Below are 22,925 nucleotides of genomic sequence, written 5' to 3' on the forward strand. Positions count from 1 at the left end.
AAATTTGACAGTAAACGTGCGAGACTTCTGGGTTTACAGTCCTTTCGGTCCTAACTCTGGTCTTTGACTGTCTGACAAAATACAAACCTTAGGGAACAAATCCCTTACATTCCTCAAAATTTGTCAGCGTGCTGCTTCCAGGGACTAAACGACTTCAGGGAAGCATAGATCGATCACACTCCAGAGTCCTGAAAGATGATTTGGGGGTGGGGGGCTGACCCTGAAAGTCCTAGAGATAAAGAGCGTCTTTTACAAACTCATTTGGAAACGAAGCAAGAAGGAACATGAGCCAAGACAGGCATGTTGGCCATGGTGAGGAGGGTGACAAACTGCGGGGGGGGGGGGGGGGCGGGGGATGGGGAGTTGGTGCCGGGGTGGTGTGTGAGAGCAGAAGACTAAGGCCTGCCTGCGGGTTGTTCATCGAAAATGACCCCTATTCTACAGGACAGGATTCAGTGATCTGTTTGCTTGCCTCTACTCTCTGAGTCACTCTCTGGCCAAGGTATTTGTCACACCATGGATTCTGGTTACAAGGGCCCCGGGATTCTTGCCCATCCTGCTTAGAGCCAAAACTCCTCTGGCCTCATGGTGACGGACTGCAAATCTCACGAAAGCCTCCAGACAAAAGGAGAGAGGACCTCCCAAGTCTCAGCCCAGCCATTCTGTTCTAGAGTGAATGTAAAAAATCTCTGGAGTCAATAAAGCCTTGCCCCAGACAATATATCCTCAACCCACCTGGTCCGCCAGGTGAACAAGGGCAAGGCTCGGCCAAAGTACAGCACCAACCTGTTTGCTGGGAGCTTAGGGAAAAATTGCAACAGGTTTCAGCTTTGACCCACTTCCTCCCTGATACATTTGGCAGAATCCAGTGTCAGATGACAGGATAAGAAGGTCCTTTACTCAGTGCTGCATCTAGGAGGAATTCTTACTGTCTTTTGTCTTACATACTGGTACATACTTATTTATATTTTTTAATTAAATTCTTCTCCTTTCGCATTCTCATTTTTTCCTTCTTCATTAATTTCTCCTTTATCTTTTTTTTGTTCCTTTATTTCATTTTTCGCTTTTCCATTTTTCCTTCTTATGCCTTCTTTTTAATTATCTTATATTTATTAATTGTACCTCTAATAATATTTAACATTTTAGTTTATCTCCTTGATTTTTGCCCCTACCTTTTCTATTGTTATTGGTAGTTTAGTTATTGTTTCTTTTTATATATATATAAAGGTTTTTTTTGTTGTTTTGTTTTGTTGTTGTTGTTGTTTTCCAGACAGGGTTTCTCGGTATAGCTCTGGCTGTCCTGGAACTCACTCTGTAGACCAGGCTGGCCTCGAACTCAGAAATCTTGCCTGCCTCTGCCTCCCGAGTGCTGGGATTAAAGGCATGCGCCACCATGCCTATCCTAGTTATTGTTTCTAATCCATTGTTGTTACCTCGTTTGCTTCCCCATCTCTGTGAAGAAATGGAGATAAACGTCACAGTGCAAGGTTCCCTAAGAAAGCCTTCGTGTAAAAGTAGATAAATTATATAATATAACAGATTAAAATATAATAAAAGCAGCTCTAAGAGAGGACGTTTACAGCTGGGAGTGGGGTGAGGATGGGGAGGCTTGTTATTAAAAAAAAAGTAGAAAAAAAACCAATTGAAGAATTTAAAGTAAATAAAATTAGGTAAAAGCAAGAAAAACGCGTAAGAGGTTAAAAAAGAGCTAAGAGTTTCTCAGGCCACAAGCCAGTCAGAACTTTAGGAAAAGCGGTTAGCAGTAAATGGCTTCTGTGAGAAACTCTGAAATGTAAAATGCAGAGAAAAAAATAAAATATGTTGAGACTCTTCTGTGCCATAATCGGAACAGTATCTCTGGGGGTATTTACTAGAAAGCTGCGCTAACAACTTGTGTGTCTGTTCTTTAGATATTTTGTGGTTGTGCTAACCAAGAGAGTCGCTGGCTTATAGGATGTCTGCATACTGCATATTCCTTGAATGACTCTGCTCTCTGTGACTTACAGACAGCTCGCTGAGGTGAATGACTTTGTCTGTTTGGCTGATCACTGTGACCCCAATGTTTGCACAGTTGATACCAGGTACGTGTCAATACAGACTTAACGTGGGGTGTGGGCTGATTTGCTCAAGCTTTTCAGCGCCTGCAATAGAAGTAGCGCTGACTTTTATCGTTGCAAAGTGCATTCATTCCTGCAGTCCTCCCACACCCGAAATCTAGGTAGCTCCTTACCATGCTTATATTTCTATGGTGTTTCTTTCAAGAGGTATGCTCCATCTTTCACGAAAAATTGTAATGTGGTTCACTTTTCAAGCTTAAATTTTGCATCCCATGCTATTGCATTTTTAAATTTAATATTGCATACTTAGTATTTATGTAATACTAGAGTAATTTTTATCTCATTTTCATGTTAACTTTTTAAAAAAATTAACAGAATTGTACCTACAATCTGTAGACTACCCAAACTTGTTTGAGAAAAACAAGGATTCATTGAATAATCTAATCTCCCTTTTAGCTCAATGTATTATGATTCTTTCATTTTACAAGTCAAACAGTTAATATTTAGGCCATGTTTATGATACAAGGAACACTGAGGTAAATAAACTGTCTGCCCTTAAGGAAATTGACTTGTGGGGTGGAGATATATAGCTCTGTGCTAGAGAATTTGCCTATGGAGTGAAAAAGCCCAGATTTTGATTCTTAGCACAGGAACAAAAGAAGGAAGAAGGAAGGAAGGAAGGTGATGGTTAATCTTCCTTGTCAATTGACAGGTTACAAAATCACCCAGGAGACACCCTCCTGGCCGTGCCTGCACAGATATTTCCAGAGAAGTTTAACTGAGGAAGGAAGACATCCCGAATGCAAGTGGCACCCATCCCACAGGCTAGAGTCTGAATGAAAAAGGCAACAGAGAAAGATAGCTGAACACCAGCATTCATCTCTGGCTGCTCCCTGGTCCACCCAGAGGAAGCAGCTTCCTGTTCCTGCCACCACGCCTTCCCCATCCTGATGAATAGTGTCCTTCTCAAACTGTAAGCCAGTTCCTTTGAGTCAGTATGTTGTCATAGCAACCAGAGAACCAAGTAGAACTGACAGGTTGTCACAAGACACACAGGAAAGGAGATGGAATAGAGAATGGGCTAAGCAGAGCAGCTTGTAAGAATTCAGGATAATGGGGCTCCCCAGTCCCCCAACAAACAACACTCACGTTTTTTTCTCACAGCATGGTTATGACACTCTAAGATAAAACGTATCCACATACAAATGAGAACTACCTTTTATTAAGTGGTAAGAGGAGTTTTAACCTCAAGATACAGCTAGGAAATGAACTGACACGTGAACATTAGGATTGGTTATCTTGAAGTCATAGGAAAAATACATATATATATATATATATACATATACATATCACAAAAATATAGGAAATGAAAACAAGTCATTTTCTGTAGCAGAAAGTCCAACTAAAGGAGTGTTTTTTTCCAAAGAGCAGAATACCAAGGTCTTTGAGCTCTTTCTAAGTTAGGGGAGCTAGAGTCACTTCTGTGGGTTTGCTTTAAAAAGATAAGTCCCCTGGAATAACTTGGTTTATCTTCTGAGACAGCTGGGAACATTCTGCTACAGACTAAAGGGCCATTTAAAATGCTCCAGGTCCTTTAAAGGATGTTAAAGGGAGACTTGGAGAAACAAGATAATTGCTTGCAGAGATCAAGTGTCAGTGTGGTAATGTTGCTAAGAGAAGAAAGAAGGAAAATATGGTTGTATGTTTTTAGTGAGAGGGGAAAAAAAAAAAGAGTTGGCACTATGCCAGATCCGGGAAAGAGCAAGCAAACTCCAAAAGCAGTTTCAAAACAACCCTCTACAGAAGGCTGGAAGCAAGTGGCCAACGCATAATTTAGGGTAAATCTCACCATTATTGAGTTATTACCACATGGCTCAAATCTTAGAAAACCAAATCAGTTCGATAATGAAGGAAGTATGTTATCTGTGGAAGGTTGGTCTTGCTAATGTAGGGGCTGTAATGCCTGGTGATGGTAGCTCTATGTATCTGACTACTCGATGAAATTTGAAACACAACTAAAAAAGGAAAATGCATCAATGATGCACAGTACTAATATTTGTTTAATCAAAGAGTTTGCATGCAAAAAACAGATCTCTAAGAAGTTTCTAGAAAACATACTCCTTTGCAAAACATGGAAAAGACCACAAAACTAAAAATTGCAGCCATATGTTTTTCAACCTAACTAAAGATGGCTACGTTTGAAAAGGGCAGTGTAGCATGAATTTCCTGCTAGACGCATAAAATAACCCTGGGGGTTTGCAAACTGGGTACCTAATACAACTTTTTTCTTTTATTCTTTTCTCATACATTACATCTTGAACCCTGTTTGCCCTCCCTCCTCCCACCCCTCATCTCTGGCCTAGATCCACTCCTCCCCCATTTTCCTTCCAAAAAAAAAAAAAAAAAGAGCAGGACAATGTGTTTATCTGATTGTACAGCACAACATGTGTAGTGTAGGGCTTTACTGAGTACCATAATACAGAAGGCTGTCACCATCCAGGTAAAGAGTAGGCATATATTGGACGTCTTTTGCTCTTTTCTAATACTAACTTTAAAAAAAAAAAAAAGACAAGTTCTCTCTAAGTAGTCCTGGCTGTCCTGGAACTTGCTAGGCAGACCAGACAGCTTCACGTTTACAAAGGTCTGCCTGACTCTGCCTCCTGAGTGCGGGGATTAAAGTTGTATGTACCATCACAACCTGCTCTTGCTGCCATTTTTTTTTAAAATAGATTTTGGGTTTTCAGAGAACTTTCAGGTTCACAGCAAAATGAACCAAAAAACGTGCAGCTGCCTCTACTTCCTTCCCTGTGATCACCCACTGAATGATTGTATGTATCTGATATAGCTAGTGCTAAACTGAGCCTACACTGAAACACCGTTGTCACCCAATGCCCCTAGCTTCACAGTCACTGTTTATTTTGGACGCTCTAAGTTTTGACAAATGTACAATGGCATGTAGTATCATAGTAAATAGAATGATTCCATTGCCCTAAAGAACCTCTGGACAGTCTATTCATCCATTTCTTCTCCTTATCCCACTTTATAGTATATTATAAAAAATGATTTATAAGAAAGAGAACAGCTTCTTCCAAATAATATGGTATAGTTAGAGATGTCTGTCTAGTATACATGGAAATAACTATGTGAACTGTTAGACAAATATCTAAGAATTTAGCTAAAGGGATTCTTGGAGCTTACTGACTGGCCAGTGTAGCTGAATGCATGAGCACACACATCTATGCATACATATATGCACACACACTTAAATATGCACACACACACAGTGTACAACCAAAGAGAATACATGGAGAATTTTTTTATTATTAGATACTTTCTTTATATTTCAAATGTTATTCCCTTTCCTCATTTGCCCTCCGAAAACCCCCCTATCCCATCTCCCCTCCCCCTGCTCACTAACCCACACACTCCCACTTCCCTGTCCTGGCATTCCCCTACACTGGGGCATTGAACCTTTACAAGGCCAAGGGCCTCTCCTCTCATTGATGTCCCACAAGGCCATCCTCTGCTACATATGTAGTTAGAGCCGTGAGTCCCACCATGTGTACTCTTTGGTTGGTGGTTTAGTTCCTGGGAGCTCTGGGATTACTGGTTAATTCATATTGTTGTTCCTCCTATGGGGCTGCAAACCCCTTCAGTCCCTTGGGTCCTTTCTCTAGCTCCTCCATTGGGAACCCTGTGCTCAGTCATATGGAAAATTTATAAAGAAAGACTCTACATCTGAGAGTGAGAGAGTTGGGCTGGAGAAGTGGCTCAGTGGTTAAGAGCATTGGCTGCTCTCGAAGAGGACCCAGGTTCAACTCCACCCACGTGGCAGCTCATGAGTGTGTGTAACTCCAGGGATTCTGAAGCCTCCTGGCTTTTAAAGAGACTTCGTGCATAGATGTGTTGGGATGTTCTACATCTTGCTTTAGGGAGTTACACACGTGGGTACACATAAAAACACATTCAGGTACACAATTGTGATTTATGTGCTTTGTGTGTGTGATTTTGTGTTTGCTTCAATAAAATAAAAAAAAGTCACTCTTTCTGATTAATACAGTGAAATGTATATTTCTATGGTAAGTGATTCCAAATTAGGTTAAAAACAAATTAAGGAGTATTGAGCATCAGTCTAGTCAGAGGGAGCCTGCTGACTTTGCAAAATGAGGAACGGACATGGTAAAATTATACTATACTCTACTCAGAGCATATGTGCCACAGATGCTTCAGTGGAACATTTGGGGGAATAATTAATAACTTTATACATTGGATACTCTGTTTCTTACAAAATACTTGCTTCTGGTGGCTTTAAATTTGTGAGTCAGAACCTACAGGGCAAGGGTGTGGAACTATCCCCCCCACCCACCCAACACCCTTACTGACCACAAACCCTTTGATGCTTATGAAGGGTTTCTGTCGGATTTTATGTTTTTCCAGATTCTAAAATAGAAGTTGTATAAACAGATGACACATACTTCAGGCTCTGTGATGAATTCAGAGGTCCCTTCGATTTCCCTGTGGGGCCAGTGCTGCATCTTCATGCTCAGCTCTCTCCATCCGCAGTGTAACACAGATCAGGCACTCGGACTTGACACGATAGGCAGACAGTCGGAGTGTTTACATCCAACTTTGATTTGTCTGTGGTTGCAGTGTTTCTCGGTAGGGTTTGGTTATGGTGCATCCCACAGGACTATAATTAATGAACTTTTAGAAACTGAAATTGCATTGAAGTTGGGAGAAAGATGTGTTGGGGAGGCCTCAGGGCAGTTAGAAGAGAGACTTGATTAAGTTACAATGTATACTATATAAAATTTAAAGAATAAAAAATATTAGATAAATTTTAAGTAAAAAATATTTTTAAAGAAAAGATATTTTACAAACCTTATTACATGCAAATGCATTAAAATTAAAACATGCAAATAAATAAAAATATCACATACCCAAGTCCAGTAGACCCAAAATATCTACAAATGAATGAACTTCTTTTTTATGTTGTTTTGGTTTTTAGCGATAGGATTTGTCTATGTATCCCTAGCTGTCCTAGAATTCACTTCATTGGCCAAGCTGGCCTTGAACTCACAGAGATCCACCTGCCTCTGCCTCCCAAGTGCTCATATTAAAGACATGAGCCACCACTGCCCAGTATTGGTAAACTTCTATAGAGTTAGACTAGGCATTTGCAATGGAAGCTGTGGAGCTTCACAGTACATTTGACACTTTCAGTGTCAAATATATATTGTGCACTTATCGACCACCAAAACAAAACAAAACAAAACAAAAATCCATGACGGAATTAGGACTAGAACAGCATTAGCTTTATACCCCTTTCATGTGTCTGTTACCTGCAGCCAGCCCTTTCTATTTAACCTTTCTTATTTTCTTTTCTTCAAAATATATTGTACCCCTAGGTACATCTATTTGCATATGTATGTATGTATATATGTGTGTGTGTAGTATTGGTTAGATTATGCATGTGGGAAAGAATATTCTATGTATCTATCTTCTGACATGTAGATATACATGTATTTCATTATCTATCTATCCATTGGTAGACCACTAGGTTGGTTCCAATTCTTTGCTATTCTAAATAAAGCCGCAACAATCAAGAAAAGTTTTAAGGGAGGGAGCTTCATTTTGGCTCACAGTTTCTTGGCAGGGGAGGCACAGCATCTTTGGCCCCATCTGGGGTCACAAGAGGCTGCAGTGTGACCTGCCACACACCAGCACACTTAGAAACAGGAAAAGAGTTCCTTTGTGTGCATTGATATCTCCACAACTGTTAACTATTGGCTAGCATACCTCCTACTGCATTCTGTCAAACTAAGCTAAAACATAAACACCTGAGGCGCTCAGTCAATTCCTACCCTCAGGTTCAAGGATACTTCCTCCTGCCTGGGTAGAGGGAATGGTTTAAATGTCTGCAGAGAGGCTCTGTGCAACGCTTCTGAAAGGCCAGCTCCTGACAAACTCCCTGGAAAGGATAGTTATAGTCATAAATTCCTCCATCACTCAACACAACTATACCAGATTAGAGGGACAGAAATATTTAGGATCCTGGAAAAGGATTCAGGCTTGTACTGTGGTGACCTACATCAACTGATGCAGATTAGCACTTGCACAGTAAGACATTGCTTTTGAGATTACAGATAGTTCTCCATGGCTTACACCAGCCACACGAGGGATATGTTTCCTATTTCTTCTTTTTATTTCTGTTTTATTTTGGATTTCTTTGAGACAGGGTTTCTCTGTGTAGCCCTGTGTGTCCTGGAACTCACTCTGTAGAACAGGCTGGCCTCGAACTCAGAACTCTGAGATCTGTCTGCCTTTGCCTTTTGAGTACTGAGATCAAAGGTGTGCACCACAACGCCCAACTTATATTTTCTAATTGCTTTGAGTCTGTAGGCATTTGAGGCTTCATCCACCTGTGCCTGAGTGTAGACTTTAGTCCAGAGGCAATGATGAAAAAGGGCATTTCCTTAATTTGTTCCTTCAGGGTCCAATTTGATCATTGCATAGTTAGGTCAGGCCTGTGAGGCACAAATGCTTAGGGTCTGAAGTGCATTCACATTTGAATTTGTTAAGATTATTTTTAAAAGAGAATGGAGTTTGTACTTAAAGTCTTTATTGCTCTGTTTTACTAGTTTCCCGTACAATTTCACCTTTTTTTTTAGTGGACTTTAAGTTGAGGAATGTCGCAGTTAGCACAGTGCTTGCCTTGCATGCACAGAGACCTGTTCAGTCACTAGTGTCACAAAAACTGTCATGATGGTGCATGCCTTTAATCCCAGGAGGACCAGGAGGTGAACAGCAGAAGCTCTGAGTAAATGAAGTCTTAAGTGAATATGTATTTTGCGATGAGCACAGCCATATCTTAGGTCAACCAACCTATGGTTTTAGACAATTGACCAGTGTGTGTAAAGACTAGCAACTGTGGCTTCTTGCTCCTGTTTACAGCCTGAGAGTGCCCCTCTACAAAGACCTCCTCCTACCAAGATTAGTTAATCCCTTGTCTTTGTTACTGTTTTATTACTGTGAAGAGATTCCATGACCACGGCAAGTTTTATAAAAGAAAACATTAATTGGGGCTGGCTTATACTTACAGAGGGTCATGGCAGATAACATAGTGGCATGCAGACAGACATGGTGCTGGAGAAGGAGCTGAGAGTTCTACATCCTGATCCACCTGCAGCAGAGGAAGACTAAACCACACTGGGTGTAGCTTGAGCATAGGTGACTCAAAGCCTGCTCCCACAATGACACACTTCCTTCAACAAGGCCACACCTTCTCTAACAAGATCAAGCCTCCTGCCACTCCCTATGGGTAAAGCATTCAAACACGAGTCTATGGGGCCATACCTATTCAAACCACCACACACACCTTAAGCATCAGGAGTGCAATGTCAATGTGGCGATTCCTGGTATATTTTACCCCCAGAATGGTTTCTTTATGATGCAGTTTCTCTTTCAACTTTAACTCTAGATTTTGTGCTACATTAATATGCTTGATTTGATTATATCTTGTTATTTATTTATTTATTTATTTACGAATGGTAAAATTCTCCACAAAGTAGAAAATGAAGACACTCTTATTGAGATTCATTATGTAATGATGAAAACACCTTAATATGTTAGACTGTCATTTGAGGAAAAAGACAGAGCAGAATCTACTATATGTGTGTCTGTGGGTTTGTTTACATGCACACACGCATATATGAAAGTAGAGGTGGAAGGAATGAAGTCTAAAGGGAGTATAGAGAGGGAAATAAGAGAGAATGATGGAAATGGGAGGCACGGGAGCATAGAGGGTACCTACCATACATAAGATGAAGGGACCAGTGAAGTAATCAGGGAGTGGGTGGGGAGATACTCAGGCTGTAAAGTGGTGTTAGGGCAAGCATGAGACATTTGAACTTCATGAAAATAAGAGCTGAAGGTGAGTCTGGATTTTTAGAATCCACATGTCTTAGGGTTTTAAACTGCTGTGAACAGACACCATGACCAAGGCAACTCTCATCATTTCATTACAGGTTCAGAAGTTCAGTCCATTATCATCAAGGCAGGAATATGGTGGCACCCAGGCATTCATGATGCAGGAGTATCTGAGAGTTCTACATCTTCATCTGAAGGCTGCTAGCAGAAGACTGGGTTCTAGGCAGCTAGGACAAAGCCCACGCCCACAGTGACACACGTACTCCAATAGGCCACACTTTCTAATAGTGCCAGTCTGCTGGGCTGAGCATATACAAACTATCACACTAGAGAGAGAGAGAGAGAGAGAGAGAGAGACAGACAGAGAGAGAGAGAGAGAGAGAGAGAGAGAGAGAGAAAAGAAAAGAAAAGAAAAGAAAAGAAAAGAAAAGAAAAGAAAAGAAAAGAAGAAAAGGAAAGGAAAGGAAAGGAAAGAAAAGATGGAGAGTGAGGTACTAAAGAAAGAAAACATCCAATGTCAACTCCCAACACACAAACATGCCCATGTACCCACAAACCTACATACATACACACACACACACACACACACACACACACACACACACACACACACATTCAGAAAGAAATGATGCAGGAGGGAGGGAGGGAGGGAGGGAGGGAGGGAGGACCAGACAGGAGAGTTGGGGACAAATAAGGTATAATGGGAGGGCCAAGCATGGTGGTGCTTATTGTTAATCCCATCACTGGAGATGAAAATTATGAAAATGCAAGAGGATTTCTATGGATTCGAGGCCAGTTGGGTGTACAGAGTGAGTTCCAGGCCAGTCAAGACTACATAGTGAGACCCTGTCTCAATGACTCTCTGAGAGAGAGAGAGAGAGAGAGAGAGAGAGAGAGAGAGAGAGAGAGAGAGAGATGATAGATTGTGTATGTGTGTGTGTTAAATGCCACAATGGAATCTTCATTTTTATGCTCATTAAAACAGATTAATTTTGCTGGCCTGAGAGGTTTGTGGCACAGGCGCCGGCGGGAGCCTTCTTGGCTCCGGGACTCCGCGGAGGGCAGGCTGCACGGGTGACCGTGTGGAATACAGAGTGCCAGCCGTTTCTGGGACGGGCGAGAGAGTCGCAGAGATTCTGGGGCGGCGCCATCTTCAGCTCCAGACAACCAGCCACCTTCCCGTCAAGAGCCACAGAGCTTCTGAGGCGGCGCCAACCTCAGCTCCAGACGGCCGGCCTCCCTCCGGACAAGAGCCACAGAGCTTATGAGGCGGCGACATCTTCGACTCCAGACAACTGGCCACCTTCCTGGCCAAAGCAACACAGCTTCTGGGAAAGATCCTGTTTTGGGCCTTCACCTTCAGCCAGGAGGAGGTCCAAACACCAGATAACTGTACATCTTCCCTGAGAGAGGAGAGCTTGCCTACAGAGACTGCTCTGACCACTGAAACTCAGAGAAGAGAGCTTGTCTCCCACGCCTGCTGATAGAGGGTAACAAAATCAACAGAGGAACAATCTCTTAACAAAGACAACTATAACAACTAACTCCAGAGATTGCCAGATGGCGAAAGGTAAACGTAAGAATCCTACTAACAGAAGCCAGGACCACTCACCATCATCAGAACCCAGAACGCCCACTTCGCCCAATCCAGGACACCCTAACACACCTGAAAAGGTAGACCTGGATTTAAAAGCATATCTCATGATGATGGTAGAGGACATAAAGAAGGAATTCAATAACTCACTTAAAGAAATACAGGAGAACACTGCTAAAGAGTTACAAGTCCTTAAAGAAAAACAGGAAAACACTGCTAAAGAGTTACAAGTCCTTAAAGAAAAACAGGAAAACACAACCAAACAGGTAGAAGTCCTTATAGAAAAACAGGAAAACACATCCAAACAGGTGATGGAAATGAACAAAACCATACTAGACCTAAAAAGGGAAGTAGACACAATAAAGAAAACCCAAAGTGAGGCGACGCTGGAGATAGAAACCCTAGGAAAGAAATCTGGAACCATAGATGCCAGCATCAGCAACAGAATACAAGAGATGGAAGAGAGAATCTCAGGTGCAGAAGACTCCATAGAGAACATCGGCACAACAATCAAAGAAAATGGAAAATGCAAAAAGATCCTAACTCAAAACATCCAGGAAATCCAGGACACAATGAGAAGACCAAACCTACGGATAATAGGAGTGGATGAGAATGAAGATTTTCAACTCAAAGGACCAGCAAACATCTTCAACAAAATTATTGAAGAAAACTTCCCAAATCTAAAGAAAGAGATGCCCATGAACATACAAGAAGCCTACAGAACTCCAAATAGACTGGACCAGAAAAGAAATTCCTCCCGACACATAATAATCAGAACACCAAATGCACTAAATAAAGATAGAATACTAAAAGCAGTAAGGGAAAAAGGTCAAGTAACATATAAAGGCAAGCCTATCAGAATTACACCAGATTTTTCACCAGAGACTATGAAAGCCAGAAGAGCCTGGACAGATGTTATACAGACACTAAGAGAACACAAATGCCAGCCCAGGCTACTATACCCAGCCAAACTCTCAATTACCATAGATGGAGAAACCAAAGTATTCCACGACAAAACTAAATTCACCCATTATCTCTCCACGAATCCAGCCCTTCAAAGGATAATAACAGAAAAAAACCAATACAAGGACGGGAACCACGCCCTAGAAAAAACAAGAAGATAATCCCTCAACAAACCTAAAAGAAGACAACCACAAAACAGAATGCCAACTTTAACAACAAAAATAACAGGAAGCAACAATTACCTTTCCTTAATATCTCTTAATATCAATGGACTCAATTCCCCAATAAAAAGACATAGACTAACAGACTGGCTACACAAACAGGACCCAACATTCTGCTGCTTACAGGAAACCCATCTCAGGGAAAAAGACAGACACTACCTCAGAGTGAAAGGCTGGAAAACAATTTTCCAAGCAAATGGTCTGAAGAAACAGGCTGGAGTAGCCATTCTAATATCGGATAAAATCGACTTCCAACCCAAAGTCATCAAAAAAGACAAGGAGGGACACTTCATACTCATCAAAGGTAAAATCCTCCAAGAGGAACTCTCAATTCTGAATATCTACGCTCCAAATGCAAGGGCAGCCACATTCATTAAAGACACTTTAGTAAAGCTCAAAGCACACATTGCACCTCACACAATAATAGTGGGAGACCTCAACACACCACTTTCATCAATGGACAGATCGTGGAAACAGAAACTAAACAGGGACACAGTGAAACTAACAGAAGTTATGAAACAAATGGACCTGACAGATATCTACAGAATATTTAATCCTAAAACAAAAGGATATACCTTCTTCTCAGCACCTCACGGGACCTTCTCCAAAATTGACCATATAATTGGTCACAAAATAAGCCTCAACAGATACAAAAATATTGAAATTGTCCCATGTATCCTATCAGACCACCATGGCCTAAGACTGATCTTCAATAACAACATTAAGAATGGAAAGCCAACATTCACGTGGAAACTGAACAACACTCTTCTCAATGATACCTTGGTCAAGGAAGGAATAAAGAAAGAAATTAAAGACTTTTTAGAGTTTAATGAAAATGAAGCCACAACGTACCCAAACCTTTGGGACACAATGAAAGCATTTCTAAGAGGGAAACTCATAGCTCTGAGTACCTCCAAGAAGAAACGGGAGAGAGCACATACTAGCAGCTTGACAACACATCTAAAAGCTCTAGAAAAAAAGGAAGCAAATTCACCCAAGAGGAGTAGACGGCAGGAAATAATCAAACTCAGGGGTGAAATCAACCAAGTGGAAACAAGAAGAACTATTCAAAGAATTAACCAAACGAGGAGTTGGTTCTTTGAGAAAATCAACAAGATAGATAAACCCTTAGCTAGACTCAATAGAGGGCAAAGGGACAAAATCCTAATCAACAAAATCAGAAATGAAAAGGGAGACATAACAACAGATCCTGAAGAAATCCAAAACACCATCAGATCCTTCTACAAAAGCTTATACTCAACAAAACTGGAAAACCTGGACGAAATGGACAAATTTCTGGACAGATACCAGGTACCAAAGTTGAATCAGGATCAAGCTGACCTTCTAAACAGTCCCATATCCCCTAAAGAAATAGAAGCAGTTATTAATAGTCTCCCAGCCAAAAAAAGCCCAGGACCAGATGGGTTTAGTGCAGAGTTCTATCAGACCTTCAAAGAAGATCTAATTCCAGTTCTGCACAAACTATTTCACAAGATAGAAGTAGAAGGTACTCTACCCAACTCATTTTATGAAGCCACTATTACTCTGATACCTAAACCACAGAAAGATCCAACAAAGATAGAGAACTTCAGACCAATTTCTCTTATGAATATCGATGCAAAAATCCTTAATAAAATTCTCGCTAACCGAATCCAAGAACACATTAAAGAAATCATCCATCCTGACCAAGTAGGTTTTATTCCAGGGATGCAGGGATGGTTTAATATACGAAAATCCATCAATGTAATCCATTATATAAACAAACTCAAAGACAAAAACCACATGATCATCTCGTTAGATGCAGAAAAAGCATTTGACAAGATCCAACACCCATTCATGATAAAAGTTTTGGAAAGATCAGGAATTCAAGGCCCATACCTAAACATAATAAAAGCAATCTACAGCAAACCAGTAGCCAACATCAAAGTAAATGGAGAGAAGCTGGAAGCAATCCCACTAAAATCAGGGACTAGACAAGGCTGCCCACTTTCTCCCTACCTTTTCAACATAGTACTTGAAGTATTAGCCAGAGCAATTCGACAACAAAAGGAGATCAAGGGGATACAAATTGGAAAAGAGGAAGTCAAAATATCACTTTTTGCAGATGATATGATAGTATATATAAGTGACCCTAAAAATTCCACCAGAGAATTCCTAAACCTGATAAACAGCTTTGGTGAAGTAGCTGGATATAAAATTAACTCAAACAAGTCAATGGCCTTTCTCTACACAAAGAATAAACAGGCTGAGAAAGAAATTAGGGAAACAACACCCTTCTCAATAGTCACAAATAATATAAAATATCTCGGCGTGACTCTAACTAAGGAAGTAAAAGATCTGTATGATAAAAACTTCAAGTCTCTGAAGAAAGAAATTAAAGAAGATCTCAGAAGATGGAAAGATCTCCCATGCTCATGGATTGGCAGGATCAACATTGTAAAAATGGCTATCTTGCCAAAAGCAATCTACAGATTCAATGCAATCCCCATCAAAATTCCAACTCAATTCTTCAACGAATTAGAAGGAGCAATTTGCAAATTCATCTGGAATAACAAAAAACCTAGGATAGCAAAAACTCTTCTCAAGGATAAAAGAACCTCTGGTGGAATCACCATGCCTGACCTAAAGCTTTACTACAGGGCAATTGTGATAAAAACTGCATGGTACTGGTATAGAGACAGACAAGTAGACCAATGGAATAGAATTGAAGACCCAGAAATGAACCCACACACCTATGGTCACTTGATCTTCGACAAGGGAGCTAAAACCATCCAGTGGAAGAAAGACAGCATTTTCAACAATTGGTGCTGGCACAACTGGTTGTTATCATGTAGAAGAATGCGAATCGATCCATACTTATCTCCTTGTACTAAGGTCAAATCTAAGTGGATCAAGGAACTTCACATAAAACCAGAGACACTGAAACTTATAGAGGAGAAAGTGGGGAAAAGCCTTGAAGATATGGGTACAGGGGAAAGATTCCTGAACAGAACAGCAATGGCTTGCTCTGTAAGATCGAGAATTGACAAATGGGACCTAATGAAACTCCAAAGTTTCTGCAAGGCAAACGACACCGTCAATAGGACAAAAAGACCACCAACAGATTGGGAAAGGATCTTTACCTATCCTAAATCAGATAGGGGACTAATATCCAACATATATAAAGAACTCAAGAAGGTGGACTTCAGAAAATCAAATAACCCCATTAAAAAATGGGGCTCAGAGCTGAACAAAGAATTCTCACCTGAGGAATACCGAATGGCAGAGAAGCACCTGAAAAAATGCTCAACATCCTTAATCATCAGGGAAATGCAAATCAAAACAACCCTGAGATTCCACCTCACACCAGTCAGAATGGCTAAGATCAAAAATTCAGGTGACAGCAGATGCTGGCGTGGATGTGGAGAAAGAGGAACACTCCTCCATTGTTGGTGGGATTGCAGGCTTGTACAACCACTCTGGAGATCAGTCTGGCGGTTCCTCAGAAAACTGGATATAGTACTACCGGAGGATCCAGCAATACCTCTCCTGGGCATATATCCAGAAGATGCCCCAACTGGTAAGAAGGACACATGCTCCACTATGTTCATAGCAGCCTTATTCATAATAGCCAGAAGCTGGAAGGAACCCAGATGCCCCTCAACAGAGGAATGGATACAGAAGATGTGGTACATCTACACAATGGAGTACTACTCAGCTATTAAAAAGAATGAATTTATGAAATTCCTGGCCAAATGGATGGACCTGGAGGGCATCATCCTGAGTGAGGTAACACATTCACAAAGGAACTCACACAATATGTACTCACTGATAAGTGGATATTAGCCCAAAACCTAAGATACCCAAGATATAAGATACAATTTCCTAAACACATGAAACTCAAGAAAAATGAAGACTGAAGTGTGAACACTATGCCCCTCCTTAGAAGTGGGAACAAAACACCCTTGGAAGGAGTTACAGAGACAAAGTTTGGAGCTGAGATAAAAGGATGGACCATGTAGACACTACCATATCCGGGGATCCATCCCATAATCAGCTTCCAAATGCTGACACCATTGCATACACTAGCAAGATTATGCTGAAAGGACCCTGTTATAGCTGTCTCTTGTCAGAGTATGCCTGGGCCTAGCAAACATAGAAGTGGATGCTCACAGTCGGCTATTGGATGGATCACATGGCCCCCAATGAAGGAGCTAGAGAAAGTACCAAAGAAGCTAAAGGGATCTGCAACCCTATAGGTGGAACAACATTATGAACTAACCAGTACCCCGGAGCTCTTGACTCTAGCTGCATATGCATCAAAAGATGCCTAGTCGGCCATCACTGGAAAGAGAGGCCCATTGGACACGCAAACTTTATATGCCCCAGTACAGGGGAACGCCAGGGCCATAAAAGGGGAGTGGGTGGGTAGGGGAGAGGGGGTGGGTGGCTATGGGGGACTTTTGGTTATAGCATTGCAAATGTAAATGAGCGAAATACCTAATAAAAAATGGAAAAAAAAACAGATTAATTTTTAAAAGAAGCAAAGGACTAAGCCTGCCCCTTTGCACTTCTCTCAGATCATAAGACGATTAAAAGGGAAAGATGAAAAGGACTCTCATCTACTTATTCTCAATTATTTTTGGTTGTTTGATGATCCCTGACTGAGATGTGTGTTCTTCTTAATTAGCTGGGAATGCCACTGAACCACCATGGATGTTCTCCATGATGTCACGAGGTGGTGGCCACTAGCAGCTGCAGCCTGACAACACTGGACAGGGTGCCCCAGGATCTCTTCAGCAGCTTCAGGAAGCTCTCGGCTAAGATCAGTTCTCGCATGTTAGCAATTTGTGTTACATATGTGCTCAGCTCTCTCTCTCTCTCTCTCTCTCTCTCTCTCTCTCTCTCTCTCTCTCTCTCTCTCTCTCTCTCATTGTTTGAGTCCCCTTGATTAGGCAGGACACCTATTTTAATTTTTGAAAATAATATAAAATATTAAAATCACCCCTCCTAATTAACAAAAAACTAGCATTGGACGGAATCAAATGAACAAATATTCTAACCACTGAGTGCTTTTATGAGTGTTTGCAGAACTCTGTACAAGCTGCAGCCCTGAGCTGATTCTGGAGCTCAATTGGTAAAGTGCCTAGTGTGCTGAAAGCACAGGTTAGACCCCAGCCCTGAATAAACAGGACATGGTGGCAATCACCTGTAATTCCACAAGTTGAAAAGTATTCTCCACTACACAGTGAACTTGAGGCCGGCCTAGTATACAGGAGATCCAGTCTCAAAGAAAAAAAAAATTCAGGCTCATGTAAACAAACTCTGTCATGATAATCTTAACACTGTAAGAGGCAGTTTAAGCTGGGCAGTGGTGGTGCATGCCTTTAATCCCAGCACTTGGGAGGCAGAGGCAGGCAGATTTCTGAGTTCGAGGCCAGCTGGGTTTACAAAGTGAGTTCCAGGACAGCCAGGGCTACACACAGAAACCTGGTCTCGGGGGGAAAAAAAAGAAGAAAAGAAAAGAAAACACAGAATAAAATTGCCCCTCACTCCCATAGGGTTTCTCTGTGTTTTCTATAGCCATGACTCGCGGGAGGGCCTTTTTTTGGCATAAGTAAAAATCAATATACATGAAGTTGCCACCCATTATGTTATTTGTTCATTTATTCAACTTTTTTATTTGAATCATGGGGTCTTAGAACTAAATCAAACACATCTTTCCAGAAAAAAACCCTTCAGATGTTTGCTGACTGCTAACATATTGTTTTCTAGCGTTTTCTCTGGATATTCTAGCTGAGCTAAATACTTCTTTCCTTCTCCAGCGAGGATGGTCTTCAATGTATGGTTTCCAGAATAAGCTCAGAGTCTAGTAATGTGCTTCTGATGTTGGTTTTGAATTGAAGCCCATGCTCTGCATACAGCCGAGTAAGTTCAGAGTGTGAATGTCTGCATCCTCTTCCAGTTTCTACACACTTCGGTTAGGGGACCCTTAGACCAGATTAGCCTTTTGGGGGTCAACTGCATCAGCTCTGAATATTTTTTTTATAATATTCTATCTAGTTGACTTCTAACTTAACATTAGAAGTCATCTATCCTTGCATTTGACTATGAATATTGCTGGATTTTCCAATAATTTTTTGTAATGACTAATAACTCACGTCTTTCTTTAAACATGTCTGTTGTGTCCTGGCAGGATTTCCCAGTGGTTAAAGATGTTTGTCTGATGACGTGAGTTGGAGTCATGGAACCCACCTAAAGATGAAGAGAGAAAACTGACAGCAAAGTTGTCCTTTGACCACCATTATCGTACGTGTGCCTATACACACACTCATACACACACCATAATAATAAATGAAGTTTAAAGGTTTCTCTTGAATAAACATAGAATTAATTCAATGACTGTTTTAAAGGTGTCACTAGCTAGCAAATACCACACTATACTATACAACATATGAAAATTCCAATATCAAAGTCCTACATTGGGGCTGGAGAGATGTCTCAGTCAGTAAGTGCCTATTGTAAAATCATGAGGTCCTGAGTTCAGATCTCCAGCACCCATGTAACAGCTGGGTGTAGTCTTGTAGTCTTCAACCCCCCACACTATTGACGGGAGACAAGTGCATCTTTGAAGCTCACCAACAAGTGAATCTAGTTGAATACATGAACTCCAGGTTTGATAAGAGCCATGCTATGATGGTTGTCTTAGTTATCAACTTCACTACACCTGAAATAAACTGAAAACCAAGCAGCTAGGCAGAGCTATGTGGGATATTTATTGATTAAATTTTTGAGGTGGTGAGACACCTCCTGCCGCTTAAATCTAGACAGCACCTTCTGGTAGCAGCCTACATAAAAGGACACTGAAAAAGGAAACTCTTGGGTTTTGCCTGCTGGCCCTCACACTCCTGGCAAGTTCACCTGTCCATTCCTGAGGTACTTCTTCCGGGTTCTGTAGACTGAAGCCTGGCAGCTCTCTAGGACTTCCCTGGGACTCCAGCACTAGATTGGGACAGTTTAGACATCCAGACTTGTGGACTGAACAACTACTAGGTCTTTGGCCTTTCCATCAGAAGACAGCCATGGTTAGACTATTTGGACTCCAGCCTATAAGCCATTCTCATAAATCATATATACAGTATATACCTATAAAATTCATATGTGTGTATATTTCTATCAGTTCTGTTCTTTTAGAGAACTCTAATGCAGATGCTGTCTCCAAATATAAGGTTTAAATTGATCAAGGAAGACATCCAATGTTGACCTCTGGCCCTTACACATGCACACACACACACGGACACAAACATAAACCTCCCCACATACATACTAAGCCCGCGGAGATTAGTTTCTCCTTCTCTAGCATCTGCTATGTTTAAACCATCCAGCTGGAGGAGTGAAGTCTATCAACCATCAGAAGAAGGGATTACTAGACCCACAAACTCAGCTCACATGATAGCTCCATTCACCTCCCGCCAAACCGTTGGAAATGTTGCGCAAGAGCAGGGATGGGCTACCACGCAAAGTCAGCACCACCTCAGCAAAGCAGAGAGCTTTAGAAGACGGTGGCCACGCACAAGCCTGGTCCAAAGGAAACCTGACACTGGAAACAGTCAAGGAATTCTGCTGCCCTGGCAGTTACACCCCATCCAGCAGCCTGGAACAAGAACACTTATTTAAGGAACAAGCATGCCTTTCAGGAGAGTGTAGTGAGCCCGACCTTAAAGTAGGGGCCTCGAAGATTATGCTCCTATTTTTGTTGCTTGTGTTTGAGATGTGCTTCAGAGCCTTCCTTAATTGGTCTTTGGTTACTCTGTCTTCTTTCCTAACAGCAACAATGTTGAGTGCACAAAGGAACTGTAGCTGGGGAGTTTCATTCACCTTGATTTTTGCACAGTTGATATTCAACTTCCAGCTCAGCCTTAACATCTAAACTTCCAAGAAAATGTCACAGTGAGTCCTTCTGACAAAGAGGTCCTGGTTACTAGGTAACATGGAGCACCTGAAATATGAACATCTTTTCAAGTCAGTATGTGATTTTCCAGGTCATCCAATTATAGCTCCTCTTCCCCTCTTCCACCTCTTCTTCCTCTTCCTCCTCCTGCCTCTTGTTTTTTTTTTTCTGTTTCTTTTCTTTTCTTTGTACTCCTGCCTCTTCTTTTTTTTTTTTTTTTAAGATTTATTTATTATTATACATGAGTACACTGTAGCTGTCTTCCAGTAGAGGGCGTCATATCTCATTATGGGTGGTTGTGAGCCACCATGTGGTTGCTGGGATTTGAACTCTGGACCTTTGGAAGAGCAGTCAGTGTTCTTACCGGCTGAGCCATCTCTCCAGCCCCTCCTGCCTCCTCTTATTGTAGACTGAGTCACACTATGTTGCTACACTTGACCTCCTTGTCCTCCTACCCCACTCCCTCCATGCTGGAATTATTGGTGTGCGTGCCAGGTTATTCATGGATCTTTTCCTTTCTGTCAACAATTCTAATGGAGGACTGGGGAAGTAGAGTTAGGGAGATTAAAGGTAGTCAGGTGTGGTGATGTATAGCTGTAATCCCAGCCCTGGGGAGACAACATCAGGAGGATGAGGAGTTCAAGGTCTGCCTGGGCTACCTGAGGTCTTGTCCCAAACAAACAAAAAGAACAAAGCTGATACTTCGTCTTTAGAGAACATTTCCACTACTAAATAAGGAATGGCGCTCTAACTCTGCTTTGTGAGCACCTGAAAAGATACAGGAGATAATTCACCTTCTGAGGTTAAACCTCTGACCATGATTTTTCCAGAGAGAAAGTTAAGTGGCTAAGCTTGGCTCCCCAGCCTCCACGGTGAATAGGGTGACACAGAGCACCACCACCAAGAGGGACACTTGTGTGACAGAGGGGGAGTTCGGGTTGGGGAGAAGGACATACGCCAAGGTCATGGGAGCCCAAGGGCATCTTCCAGCACGACTTTGTTGTTGTTTGTTTGTTTGTTTGTTTGTTTGTTTTGAGACAGGGTGTCTCAGAATAACCCTGGCTGTCCTGGAACTCACTTTGTAGACCACGCTGGCCTCAAACTCAGAAATCTGCCTGCCTCTGCCTCCCAAGTGCTGGGATTAAAGGCACGCGCCACCACTGCATGGCGTCCAGCACTACTATGAAATTAAGGACGAAAGGAAGGAGAAGACTCTTGAACCTACACACTTGAATTAGCTCCATGGGGGGATAATACGGCATCCTTTGCAATTCTAGCTTTGCCGGGGCAAGGCTATTTGGCATTCAAGTCCAGCCCTGGAGGAGTGGGAGGAGGCCTGCAGCCGCCAGCTGGTGGACTGTCTCACTCCTGGAGCCCCGGACTGTGCTGCAGGAAGCACACAGATGGCAGCTGGCTCTGCAGACAGTGAACCCAGTGTCTTCCTACTACAGTGACTCTACAGAGCTCGCAGCCCGCCCCGTGGAGGGCCTCTTGTTTGGCACCCACTTTGCCCAACGTAAACACCACTGCAGGCAAACGTTTACAAGTGTGTCTTCACATCCTGCCTGCCCCTGCTTAAACTTATTTTGGGTCAGCTACTTCTTAAAGCCCTCTCCTCGCAGGGAGGAAAATTCTGACATCTCCTCTCGGCTACTTCTGGAAACTTGAAACTTTCACTTGGTTTTTGTTTTTGTTTTGAGACAAGAGTCTTGCCCTGTACCTCATGCTGGCCTCAAATTCAAGGCAATCCTCCTGCCTCAGCCCCCCTGAGTGTTGGAACTACAAGCATGTGGTTACCGTGCCTGGCTGGGAAAAAAAGCAACATTTTTTTTTTTAAATCTTTTTTTTTTTTTTAAAGATTTATTTATTTATTATATGTAAGTACACTGTAGCATAGCTGTCTTCAGACACTCCAGAAGAGGGAGTCAGATCTTGATCTTGTTACAGATGGTTGTGAGCCACCATGTGGTTGCTGGGATTTGAACTCCGGACCTTTGGAAGAGCAGTCGGTGCTCTTTCCCACTGAGCCATCTCACCAGCCCGCAACATTTTTTCCCCAGTAAAATACACAAATATTTATTTGAAAATATTAGTATTTTTAAATGCTCTCTGAGTCACAAAGGTGATGGGACACTGGTGACCTTAGTATTGAGGACTCAGTGTTTTGGCAGGTTTTATTTATGAATCTAGGAAAACAGTAACTAGAAATGGCCAAATAGATAGATAGACTG

General features: G+C 41.8%; 1 long non-coding RNA gene across 4 annotated transcripts; it reads left to right on the plus strand.

The window, feature by feature from the left end:
* Positions 1-811: 811 nt before the first annotated feature.
* Gm39167 lies at positions 812-19,744 on the plus strand. 4 transcript variants are annotated; one of them, XR_870396.1, is made up of 4 exons: positions 812-950; positions 2,007-2,081; positions 2,770-3,030; positions 18,940-19,744. It is a non-coding gene; the product is annotated as a predicted gene, 39167 (long non-coding RNA). The 4 variants fall into 4 exon arrangements; XR_870397.1 differs by lacking the exon at positions 2,770-3,030 and adding an exon at positions 18,569-18,671; XR_870398.1 differs by lacking the exons at positions 2,770-3,030; positions 18,940-19,744 and adding an exon at positions 17,434-17,576.
* The last annotated feature ends 3,181 nt before the right edge of the window (positions 19,745-22,925 follow it).

The sequence above is a fragment of the Mus musculus genome, chromosome 8 (assembly GCF_000001635.26).
Source record: "Mus musculus strain C57BL/6J chromosome 8, GRCm38.p6 C57BL/6J".
Lineage (NCBI taxonomy): Eukaryota > Metazoa > Chordata > Mammalia > Rodentia > Muridae > Mus > Mus musculus.